Source organism: Geospiza fortis, unplaced genomic scaffold (genome assembly GCF_000277835.1).
Source record: "Geospiza fortis unplaced genomic scaffold, GeoFor_1.0 scaffold485, whole genome shotgun sequence".
Lineage (NCBI taxonomy): Eukaryota > Metazoa > Chordata > Aves > Passeriformes > Thraupidae > Geospiza > Geospiza fortis.
In genome coordinates, this window is record NW_005054457.1 from 487905 (window position 1) to 500036 (window position 12132).

At 51.7% G+C, this 12132-nt stretch overlaps 1 protein-coding gene across 1 annotated transcript in view; it reads right to left on the reverse strand.

Moving 5' to 3' along the window:
* Nucleotides 1-12132, reverse strand: part of SHISA6 (shisa family member 6) — a gene marked incomplete at its 5' end in the record, with an annotated part of 145833 nt that overhangs the window by 120877 nt on the left and 12824 nt on the right. The gene's annotated exons all lie outside the window — the stretch shown is intronic.

The following is a 12132-nucleotide window of genomic DNA, read 5'->3' on the forward strand; positions in this document are numbered from 1 at the left end:
ATAAAATAAAATAAAATAAAATAAAATAAAATAAAATAAAATAAAATAAAATGTGTTATTCCCACAGGGAATCATAGAATTACAGGATCATGGAATCATAGAGTCATAGAATCGTGGACTTGTAGAATCATAGAAACGTGGAATTGTAGAATTAAAGAATCACAGACTTGTGGAATTGTAGAATCATAGGGTCATAGAATCATGGAATTGCAGAACCATAGAAGTATGAAATCACAGATTCATGGAATCATAAAATCACAGAGTCATAGAATCGTGGAATGGTTTGGGTTGGGAGGGACCTGAAAGCCCATCCCATTCCACCCCTGCCATGGCAGGGACCCCTCCCACTGTCCCAGGTGCTCCCAATGTCCAGCCTGGCCTTGGGCACTGCCAGGGATCCAGGGGCAGCCCCAGCTGCTCTGGGCACCCTGTGCCAGGGCCTGCCCACCCTGCCAGGGAGGAATTCCTTCCTAACTGGGTGTCCTGGCAGGGATGTGGCAGGTGTGAGCTCCTTGCTCTCAGCCTGTTCCCTGGGAACAGGGCTGGAATTGCTGCTCTCCTGCTGCTCCAAACAAGAGCTCAGCACCTTTTCATTTCAGTTTTTAACCCCTGAGCCTGCAGCTCTGTGGGAAGCTCTCCCCAGCCGTGATGAGCAGCACAAACCACACACAGAGCTGGGACACGACCTGCAGGACCTGTGTCCACACGGGCAGGGCAGAGCTGTGTCCAGCTGCCCCTTGGACTGGTGTTCACTGAACAGAGCTGTGTCCAGCTGTCCTGCAGGGCTGGTTTTTTGCTCCCTTCCCTGAGAAGAGCCTTCAGGGCAGCCACCAGACCACCTTTCCTTTTGGACTATTTTCTGTTTGGCTGGATCGCTAATGCCAGAATAATTACTTAGGAAAATTCCTTAATGAAAATCACATTTGTGGAGGTAATGAGCAAATAGGTCAAGGAGAGCAGTGTGCCTTAGGAGCAGGAGCTGCTTCCCTGAGCAGCTGCAGAGCTGGTGGCTGCAGGGACCAGGGCTGTCTGCAGGGCAGGGCTGGCCTGTCCTGGGCAGGATTCACTGTGGGAATCCACAAAATTAGAGGATTTTGGGAAAGCTGCAAAAGGCCTCAGAGACAGCAAAACTGTGATTGGAGCTAAGCAGCAGCCATGAGATTGGTCAGCAGAAAAATGATTTAAACTGTAGAAAGGCAAGGACAAATAGAACAATGGTCTGTGTATTAATGCTTGTCTAGAATAACTCTCTAAGATACAGAAAAGTTTATCTAGTGAGATATTAGGAAGGTTGAAGCTTAATAATGGAGCTCTGTGCATTGTGTTTGAAGGCTCACAAGCAGGTATTGTATTTGAAATAAGCAAGCATTGTTTAACCAAAGGTACCTGTGCTTATAGTGGTTGGATGGAACTACTGTCAATGTGCTTTTGCTTTGTGTGGTTGGTCAAGAAGCTTATAGAGTGAGTTGTAACATTGAGTTCTGTGTCTGCTGCCTAAAATGTAAGCTACTAGCATCTTCCCATTGTCATAGCCATGGAATGAGACTGATGCTGGAAAACAAACCAGCTCAAGGCACGTTCCCAGCAGCCCCGTCCCGTTTGCGGTCTGTGAATAGCCCCCTGCCAGCGTCAATTCACATCCCCCAGAGGGGCTGTGCTGTGTCTCAGCATCCCTCAGGGAGGCACCCAGAAGGAGCCACCCTCTGAGTGCTGCTGCTGTGCCCAGACTGGCTGCAGAGGCCCCAGGGTGTGAGCTGGGGCACAGCAGTGCCACCCGAGCCTGTCGCACAGCACGGCGGCTCTGGGGACCCCAGGCCACGCTGGGGGGTGGGATGGGGGCCCTGCTGGGGGTCAGTGCTGTGCCACCCCCTGCCCTGTGGCCAGGGGTGCCCTCAGGAGCAGGGCACAGGAGCTGTGGCTCGTTGCAGGTGCCCCAGCAGAGCCCTGATGGCAGAGGGCAGTGCAATTAAAGCTCATCAACAATTCAGGAGTCAGTGAAACATTCATGGCCTGGCAGCTGCTGCAAGGTGAATATTTCATCAGCTGCACCAAGGATCACTGTGACAATTATGTTGGAGCGATGTTCACAGGTGTCACCTGCCACTGAACACAGGGCTGGGAGCTCGTGTGCCACCAGAGAGGGTCCCCAAGGAGTGACCAGGGTGGGCTGCTGTCCTAGGGGGACGTTGTGATACTTGCATCCCCGTTTGTGTGTTCTGTTTATGCTGGATATCATGTTCCATGCCTTCAAGACTGGCAGTGCAGGTGGGACAGGACAGCTGCTCCAGCTGTGCCACACCTGGAGCCCTGCAGGGCCTCTGGGATGGGCACCAGGGAGGAGAAACACGCAGAGAGCAGCCTCAGAGGGAGGGGACAGCTCTGGCTCTGTGCTGTGGGGCTGCCAGGGGGGATGCAGAGAGGACAGAGCTCCCCAGGGCTCTGGGGACAGGGGACTCTCCCCGGGGACAGGGACAGCACCCAGGGCATGGCTGGGGCTGGGCATGGGGAGTTTGGGACGGATCTAGGGAAAGGTTCTTCCCCAGAGCTGCTGGCACTGCCCAGGCTCCCCAGGGAATTGGCACAGCCCGTGGAATTCTACAATTCCATGATTCTACAATTCCATGATTCTACAATTCCATGATTGTATGACTCCATGATTCTATGACTCCATGATTCTACAAAGGCTGCCAGAGCTCCAGGAGCCTTTGGACATCCAGGGATGCCCAGGGTGGGGTTGTTGGGGAGTTTGGGATGGATTTAGGGAAAGGTTCTTCCCCAGAGCTGCTGGCACTGCCCAGGCTCCCCAGGGAATGGGCACAGAGCTCCAGGAGCCTTTGGGGATGCCCAGGGAGGGATTTTGGGGGTCTGGGCAGGGCCAGGGGTGGCACTGGGTGATCCCTGTGGCTCCAGCTGAGGAGATTCTCAGGTTCCATGGGCAGACACTGAAAGCCACGTTCTGGATATTCAATATTTACCCCAGTGCTTTTGGGAGGAGCATCTCTGAGCCCTGGGGCAGTGCTGGGAGTGGCAGTGGTGGAACATCTGTGGTGGGGTCTTTTAGAGAGCAGCTCTTATCCACAGAAGTGATTTACCACCAGAGATAGAGGTGCTGGCAGAGCTGACAAAGCAGGGACAGATTTAGGGAGAGAGCTGCAAAAGGACAGCCACATATTTCAGAGTTATTTTCCTGAGGAGGATTTGATGAGATGTGAACTTCATTATTTGCTAATGTTGCAGCACAGAGCCTTGTCCAAAGCCCAGGAGAGTCAGAAGGAATCTTTCCATTAACTTCACTGATTGTAAGTGAGATTGTGACAGATGTACTCCCTTTCCCTTCCTCCTCAGATATTTTAAATCAAACAGCACGAGCTGATGCGTCCTTTCCTGGAGGAGGGCATTGCTCCCTCTCAGGGCTGCTCCAATAAATAACCCTGGGCAGCCTTTCAGGTCAGAGGGGCTGAGGGTGTCAAAGCTTCAGGGAAGGGGAAGTGAGGCAAGAAGCACTCAATTCCCAAGTAAAACACTGTGACCCCCACCAAAGGAAGTTATTGGCACCTGGCTCCATTGACTCAGAATGCTGAACAATTGCTTTATTAAACTATATTACATTTTACTATACTATAGTAAAGAATACTGTACTACTATTAAAGAACACTAAAGAAAAACCCATGACTGTCTGGAGACAGCCAGGACACAGCTTTGAGTGATTGGCCAAGGAATCCAAGCAATCCTCAGCAGAATCCAATTGACCAAATCCCTTCAGGTGAACAATCTCCATAACACATTCCACACGTGCAAAAACTACAGGGGCAGCAAGTAGAGATAAGAATTGTTTTCTCTTCTTCTCTCTGTGCTTCTCCAGGAGAAAATCTGTGAAAGAATTATCTCTTTGTTCAGAGAATGTGAATGGCACTGTCACCTCTGCAAGCTGAGCTGGTTCTCCATGCCAAGGGTCCCTCAGACCCTGTGGTCACTGCTTTGGTGGGGGCTGTGGTACCTGGGCCCCTCTACAGTTCACTGCTCCAGGTGACAATGCCAAGGATAAAGCAGCCAGCCTTTGTTCCAGGACATTTTTGTGCAGTTTAAAGTGAAAATAACCCAGCTGGGAACTAAAGGAAGCTGATAGTGATGGAGGCAGAGCATAGATTGAGTTGCAATATCTGGGCAGCGGTCCAGCAAGAGGGGAGGGGACTTTACTGATTCTGGCACACTCTAATGGAGCTCTGCTTCCAGCTCCTCACCTCTGTTTACACTTCCATGGAGTGTGATAGGATCAGCAATCAGGAGCCAGGAGAGGCCCAGCACACACAATGTGCTTATAAAGATTTCATTCTTCACTGTGTCAAAAAGCAACTTTCTGGAGGCCAATTTAATTGTTGTCAATACCAGTTGCAAATTGGCCTTAACATTTTTAAATTGATGTTTTCTGTAAACTGCCCTGATTAATGGAAGAAAAAGATTGTGTTTCTGCCTTTCTCCTGAAGATCTAATGGAGGTAACAAACAATAATTGATCTGGCAGGACACGGAGAGGCAAACAGGGAGACTCAGACCTGCTACAGAAATGATTTTACCTGTCCAAAGCTACAGAATGGTGCAGCTGCTTAGACAGTGGGCTTGCTTGGCTTTGCTCCCTGAGGAAACTCTCAGCAGCTTTAACTGAAGCTACTTAACTGCAGGTTGAGGAGCTTGACTTTGGGGGAAGGCACTGAGAACTTGGAGGGAATCTGGAATTCCCTGGGCTTTGGAAAGGTATTGATAACCTGGAATGAACCTGGATCCCCTGGGCTTTGGGGGAAGGCATTGATAACCTGGAGGGAATCTGGAATTCCCTGGGCTTTGGAAAGGTATTGATAACCTGGATCCCTTGGGCTTTAGGAAAGGCATTAATAACCTGGAATGATCCTGGATCCCCTGGGCTTTGGGCAAAAACACGGATAACCTGGAGGGAACCTGGACCCACTGAGTTAAAAAAAAAAAATAAAATAAAGCTGTTGCCATAGTAACCCCCAGTTTCCAGATATCACCTGGATGATAAGCACCCTGCTGGCCTCGTGGCTCTGGGCCTGCTCTGGGCCCAAGGAAGGCTAAATCCACCCAAACTCTTGGAGCAGGCACCTGGTGCCTGTCCCGAGGCTCTGGATGCTGCTCTGTGGCTCCTGCAGGTGTCATTTTCCTCTCTGTGTGTGCACACTCACACCCTCCACCTCCTCCTCTGTTTCCCCACGACAGCCACACTTTCTGAGTTATTTCTTCAATCTTTTTTTTCACATTTGTCACTGGCTAGCTGCTTTAGCACATGAGCCGTCCGTCCGTCACGGGGGATATTTGGGTGTGAGACACCAGAAATTGCTGCAAACGTTGCTGCTTTGCAGCCCCCACCAAGCTCAGTGGCAGATAAATCTGCACTGGGGATGTTTTGTTGTCTCCTGTGCCTCGTAAGTGGGGCAGAGCTTTCCCAGAGGTTCTTTTACACAGATTACCCTGAAACTCCCCAGCTCAGGGCAAGGCTCAGGAGAGCAGAACAAACCAACATCCAGAGGCAGCAGCTGGTGAGGCTCAGGGAGGCAGGAGGCTCTGGGAGCCCAGGCTGTGTCCCCAGGTGAACATCCCCAGCCCCGGCAGCCCTGCAAGGGGGAGGGTGGGTGCCCAAAGCAGCAAAGTTAGGAAGAGATAAGCAAATCAATATTTGTGGCAGTTACAACTTCCCAGGGACAACAGCCCCAACTTCTCAGGGACAGCAGCCCCAAATTCCCAGGGGAGCTGGAAGCTCTGCCTGAGGACACAGGACTGGAGGAGCATCTCTATGCAGCCATGGCCAAAGTGAGGATCACAAATCCCTCACCCCACAGAGGGGAGCAGCTGGTGTCCAAGTTCATTTCCTCAGAAATACCAGAGTTACTGAATTCTCTTTTTCTGGCACTGATAGATAGAAGACAGTCCCATCTACTTTAAGATATCAGCAAACCCCACAATTTAGGTGTTATTAATCCACTCCCTTAAAATTTTCCTTGCTAGGCCAGACGCCTTAGGTGATGAATATACTGAAGCTTCTGAGGGGAAGCAGCTGGTGTCCAAGGTGAGGATCCTAAATCCCTCACCCCACAAAGCAGCTGGTGTCCAAGGTGAGGATCCTAAATCCCTCACCTCACAGACCAGCTGGTGTCCAAGGTGAGGATCCTAAATCCCTCAGAGCAGAGCAGTTTTGTACTCTCAGCTCCTCCATCCAGCTGGGATCCTCCCCTTGGCAATGACATTTCAGGGCACCGAGCATTTCTTCCCCTGGAAATGTTCTGAGGAGGAAGCTCTGACATTTTGGGGCGGCTCAGAGCAGGCATTATTAACCCTTTGGGGTTCCTGGGAGGGAGGCCCTGGGCTCCCCATGCCGGGGACGGGCTGGCAGGAGCATGGAGACAGCAAAACCCCATTCCTGGAACGCTCTGGGCGTTTTCCAGGTGCTTCCCCTCATTCCTCACCCAGCTGCACCTTGAGCAGTTTCTCGCAGCCAAGCGCAGGGGCTGGAGAACGGCCGGGCATCGTTTTCCACCTGCTTTGTGTTGCCCTGAGCAGCTGCGAACGACAGCGCGAGCTGCGAGCAGCAGGGGCTGGGAGCCTTCCTCACATTCCACACGCAGATCCTCGGCAAATCCATTCCAGCAGTGCTGGGGATCTGCGGGAGAAGCTGCCTAATTCCGGCAAGGAGGAAAGGAGGAGGTTTGGAGCAGAGCCCGGCTGACCTGGGGGAAGGGAGAGAGGGGAAAGGGAAGGAGGGATGAGGGGAAGGCACTGAAAATATGGGGGGAACCTGGGGAACCTGGGCTTTGGGAAAGGCATTGATAACCTTGAATAAACCTGGGTCACCTGGGCCTTGGGGGAGGGTTCTGATAACCTGGGAGAATCTGGAATTCCCTGGGCTTTGGGGGAAGGCGTTGAAAACCTGGGGGTAATTTGGACCTCCTGGGCTTTAGGGGAAGGTTCTGATAACCTGGAGTTCCCTGGGGTTTTAGGAAAGGCATTGATAACCCAGAATGAACCTGGATCCCCTGGGCTTTGGGGCAAGGCACTGAAAACCTGGAATGAATCTGGATCACCTGGGCTTTAGGAAAGGCCCTGATAAGCCAGAGGGAACTTGGATCCCCTGGGCTCTAAGGGAAGGCATTGATAACCTAGAATGAACCTGAATGCCCTGGGCTTTGGGGGAAAGTTCTGATAACCTGGATCCCCTGGGGTTTTAGGAAAGGCATTGATAACCTGGAATGAATCTGGATCACCTGGGCTTTGGGGCATGACATTGCTAAACCAGAGGGAACCTGGATCCCCTGCGCTTTAGGAAAGGCATTGATAACCTAGAACGAACCTAGATCCCCTGGGCTATAGGGGAAGGCACTGATAACCTGGATCCCCTGGGTTTTGGGGGAAGATTCTGATAAACCAGAGGGAACCTGGATCTGCTGGGCTTTAGGAAAGGGCAGAGCCCTGCGGAGCCCGTGGGGAGCAGGGCCAGGGGCACAGAGCCCCTTCCCCGTGTGCTGCTCAGGCTGGAAGTGCTCCCCACGCTGCTCTGGGCTCGGCTGCAGATGTTTGCCACAATTTCCATGAAGATTTAAGGCCTGCCCTGTGTTTGTTCCCATTCAGAAGGAGCTCAGAATGTGCCTCTGGGCGCGAGGCACTGCTGAAAGCAGCACTTTGAATGCATCCATCTCTGGAACATCCTGACTCGAGCTGCTCATTAAAAGCCTTCCCCAGATAGATCAGGCTAATCAGAGCCCTGGCCTGTGCTGTTTGCTGCATTCCAAGTGCGGATCCTGGCCACGAGCTCTTCTCCACACCTGCAGGTCCCAGCACAGGTGAGGAGCAGATTTTAGCCCTGGGGAAGGTGTCCCTGTGCTCAGCCCTCCTCTGGCACCTCTGGGGCTGGATCCAGACCAGAGCATCCCCTGGATGCAGACCAGAGCATCCCCTGGGAGTGGCAACTGGATATTCTGAGCATGATGAGGCCAACTGAATATACAGAATATAAATCTAGGCCAGAGTCCTGTGGTGGTGTTTGAGGGTCCCCAGGATGAGGGAAGAGATGAGAATCTTGACTCCATGTTTCAGTAGGCTGATATATATTCTATTCTATTCTATTCTATTCTATTCTATTCTATTCTATTCTATTCTATTCTATTCTATTCTAAAACTACACTAAAGAAAGAGAAAGGATACATCAGAAGGCTGGAAAAGAATGAATAATAAAAACCTGTGACTGACCAGAGTCCTGACACAGCTGGACTCGGATTGGTCATTAATTAAAAACAATTAACACGGAACCGATCAAAGATGCACCTCTTGGTGAGCAACCTTCAGACCACATTCCAAGCAATCAGATCATTCTTGTTTACATTTCTTTTCTGAGGCTTCTCAGCTTCCCAGGAGAAAAATCCTGGCGAAAGGATTTTCATAAAATATGTCAGTGACCCCAAACTGTGTGCCACACATAACCTCAACCCCAATGACCCCAAACTCTGTGCCCACGGGAACACCCTGGCACAGGTGCCCAGAGCAGCTGGGGCTGCCCCTGGATCCCTGGCAGTGCCCAAGGCCAGGCTGGACAGGGCTGGGAGCACCTGGGACAGTGGGAGGTGTCCCTGGGACAGTGGAGGTGTCCCTGCCATGGCAGGAGTGGGACAGGAGCTTTGTGAGATCCCTCCCAGCCCAAACCAGCCTGGAATCCCTTTGGAGCAGCAGTGGGATATGGACTCTCCTCTGCTCTGCTCTCAGCAGGACCTGCCCAGGCTGCTCTGCTGGGCCCTGCAGCTCAGGCACAGCCACCTCCATTTGTCACTGTCACCCACAACCGTCCTGCCCACTGACACCAAGCCAGCCTCACAGAAAATGAAGCCAAGGTTTGTTGAGCAGGACTTAGGGGCACCCTTCCAATTACAAGTTGGGAAACAAAAGTTCCAAGTCAAACAAGCACCAAACTCAATCAGCCCCCGTGCAACGAGGACAATCCTGTCTGGCTGCCTCTCCTCTCCTCCTCTGGGCTCCTCAGTGAGCCACAGCCACCAGACCTGCTGCTCTCCAGCCCCACAGCTGTGGGCTCCTTGAGCCAATTTGCTGCCCCAGTGAGCAGTGCCTTGCCTGGATCCTGCTATTCCATATTACTGCCTCCTTTTCCTCCAGCTCTCCCTATTTCCTTCTTTTTTTGTTTTCTTCCCCTTGTCCCCAAAACCAAGCATTGCTGATTTTCTCCTCCACACCAGGCCTGACCAGCTTTATTCTATTTAAGCTGGAACACATCCTTGTTTCCCATACTTGTTTTCCTCTTTTTCCTCCAGCCCTCACTATTTCCTCCTTCTTTTATTTTTTTTTTTTGTAATTTTCTTTTTCCTTTTCTTCCCCTTGTCCCCAAAACACAAGCATTGCTGATTTTTTTTTCTCCACACCAGGCCTGACCAGCTTTATTCTATTTAAGCTGGAACACATCCTTGTTTCCCAAGTTTTGCTTCTTCCCAACTGAAAGATTTTATCATCCACTCGTACACTTTCCTAATCCCAGCAATAATCTGAAATTTAGCTGATAACTGAGCACAGGCACCACAGGCATTGCCCTGCTCTGACCATAAAACATTCCAAGCAAACATTACCTGTGTAGCTGTTTTATGAGCTGTGGTCTCTGTGAGCGATCTGTGAGCTGGTGGTGGCCCCAGCTGAGCCAGGAACGAGTTCTTTCAGGCAAGTTCTCCCCTCCCAGCTGTGCCAGGGGCTGCTGAGGGCTCAGTCCAGCTGAGCTGTGCTGGGAGCTGTGCTGGGAGCTGTGCTGGGAGCTGTGCTGGGAGTGTTGCCCTTTGTGCCTTTGGGGATCTCTCCCTCTCCTGGACTCCTCTGTGATGGCTTTTCCCCCTCACCCAGCCTGGCAAACATCACCCAGGCAGGGGCTGGGTGCTACTCCCATCCTGCCTGTCCCTTCTTGGCCTCCTGTGCCCATCCTCAGGCAGGACCAGCAGCTCCCGCCCGGGTGCTGTCACTCTGCAAGGTCTCCACTTCCCATTTATTTGGCATTTTCCTGGTTGCTAATTAACTTCTTCTGTTAGTCCAACTCCATCACAAGGTGTGATCTGCTCACAGCTCTGGGCTCTGGTCCTTCCCTGCCTCACTTCTGCCCCAGGAAGTCTCAAAACCCCCTTGGAATCCTCAGATAACAGGCAGGGGTCCTGCAGTCAGCATTTCCCCCCAAACCTTCCCATTCATCTCCTCTCAGGTCTGCAGTGCCTGAGCACAGCCCCCAAGCCAGACCTGCAGCACCCAGCTGGTGCTTCCTGAGCAGCAGGAGCCAGGGAAGGCACACAGAGCCATCAGAAGGTGCTAATGGCATAAAATCCCAGCATTATTCCAGAAGGTGTCAATGGCACAGAACCCCAGCATTATTCCAGAAGTTGCTATAATGGCATAAAATCCCAGCATTATTCCAGAAGGAGCTAATGGCACAGAACCCCAGCATTATTCCAGAAGGAGTTAATGACACAAGCCCAACATTATTCCAGAAGGTGCTATAATGACACAGAACCCCAGCATTATTCCAGAATGTGTCAATAGCACAGAACCCCAGCATTATTCCAGAAAGTGTCAATGACACAATCCCAGCATTATTCCAGAAAGTGTCAATGGCACAGAACACCAGCATTATTCCAGAAGGTATCCCAGCATTATTCCAAAGTGTGCTAATGGCACAGAATCCTAGCATTATTCCAAAAGGAGTTAATGGCATAAAATCCCAGCATTATTCTAGAAGGTGTCAATGGCACAGAACCCCAGCATTGTTGAGGCTGGAAAAGGCATCCAGGAGGATTGAATCCACCCTGTGCCCCATCCCCACCTTGTCCCCAGCCCAGAGCACTCAGTGCCACCTCCAGGAATTCCCTGGGCACCTCCAGGGATGGGCACTCCAGCCCTCCCTGGGCATTTCCAATCCCTGAGCCCCTTTCCATGGGGAAATTTCTGCTGTGCCCACCCTGAGCTGCCCTGACCCAGCCTGAGGCCGTTCCCTCTGCTCCTGTCCCTGTTCCCTGGAGCAGAGCCCAGCCTGGGGCTGTCCCCTCCTGGCAGGAGCTGTGCAGAGCCAGAATTTCCCCCTGATCCCCCTTTTCTCCAGGCTGAGCCCCTTCCCATCTCCCTCAGCCCTCAGGACTCATTCTCTGGGCCCCTGTCACCCCGAGGGTGATGTCCCAGCTGCCCCCTGATGGTGCCTGTCCCTGCTCACTGGCCACAATCCCTCACTCCTCATGTTTCAGGAGCACAAATCCTCTCCAGAGGCAGCTCCAAGCCTCAGATAAGCAGAAGCAATTCCCTGTTCCACACACTTCACCTCAAGGCTGCTCTCCAGCCCAAGGCTTTATCTCACAGATCCAAATTGACACACAAAATCACAGGGCTCCCTGCTTTGGGGGAGAACACGGGAAAGCAAAGGAATCTGCTCAGCTCTCAGGGAAAGGGGACAGCAGGGACAATGTCACCTTCAGGGGATGCTGTCACCTGTCCCCACAGGGGGAGGACCTTGCACCAAACCCCTTCAAACAGGCACAAAGCAGCCAAGGGCCCCAGCAGGGACAGGAGCAGACCCAGGTGACACAGGGCAGGAGATGCCACCAGAGCAGCTCCTGAGTGGAGTTGGGCACAGCTTTGAGGAGGAGAGCCCCACATCCAGCCCAGGAGTGATGGAGAAGCTGCCACAGCCCACTGACCAGCCCATCACCCATCCATGGAGCATTAAATAAACCACAACAACGTCTGCAGCCAAGAGGCTGCAACCCCTGGGCCACTGGGGAGATCAGGCAAAAATAATTCCTTTTTTTCTTAATGAAAAGAAGCTGAAAACGACAACAGATGTGTTTTGTGACTTGCACAAGTCCCAAAGCAGAAGAGGGGAAAATAATTCCAAAGGTGCCGTGTAACAGCTCCTTCCTGTCTATTTAGGCAGTTGATAGTGAAACCAGAGAGCTTTGAGTAGACAAATCCATTCCCTCCATAGTTTATATCTCATAATAGTTTCTTCCTCTCATAAATTTAACTTACATATGAGAAATCACACCAACTCTCCAAAAACCCTGTGAATTTCATTGGGAGGAGAGGAGAGGAGAGGAGAGGAGAG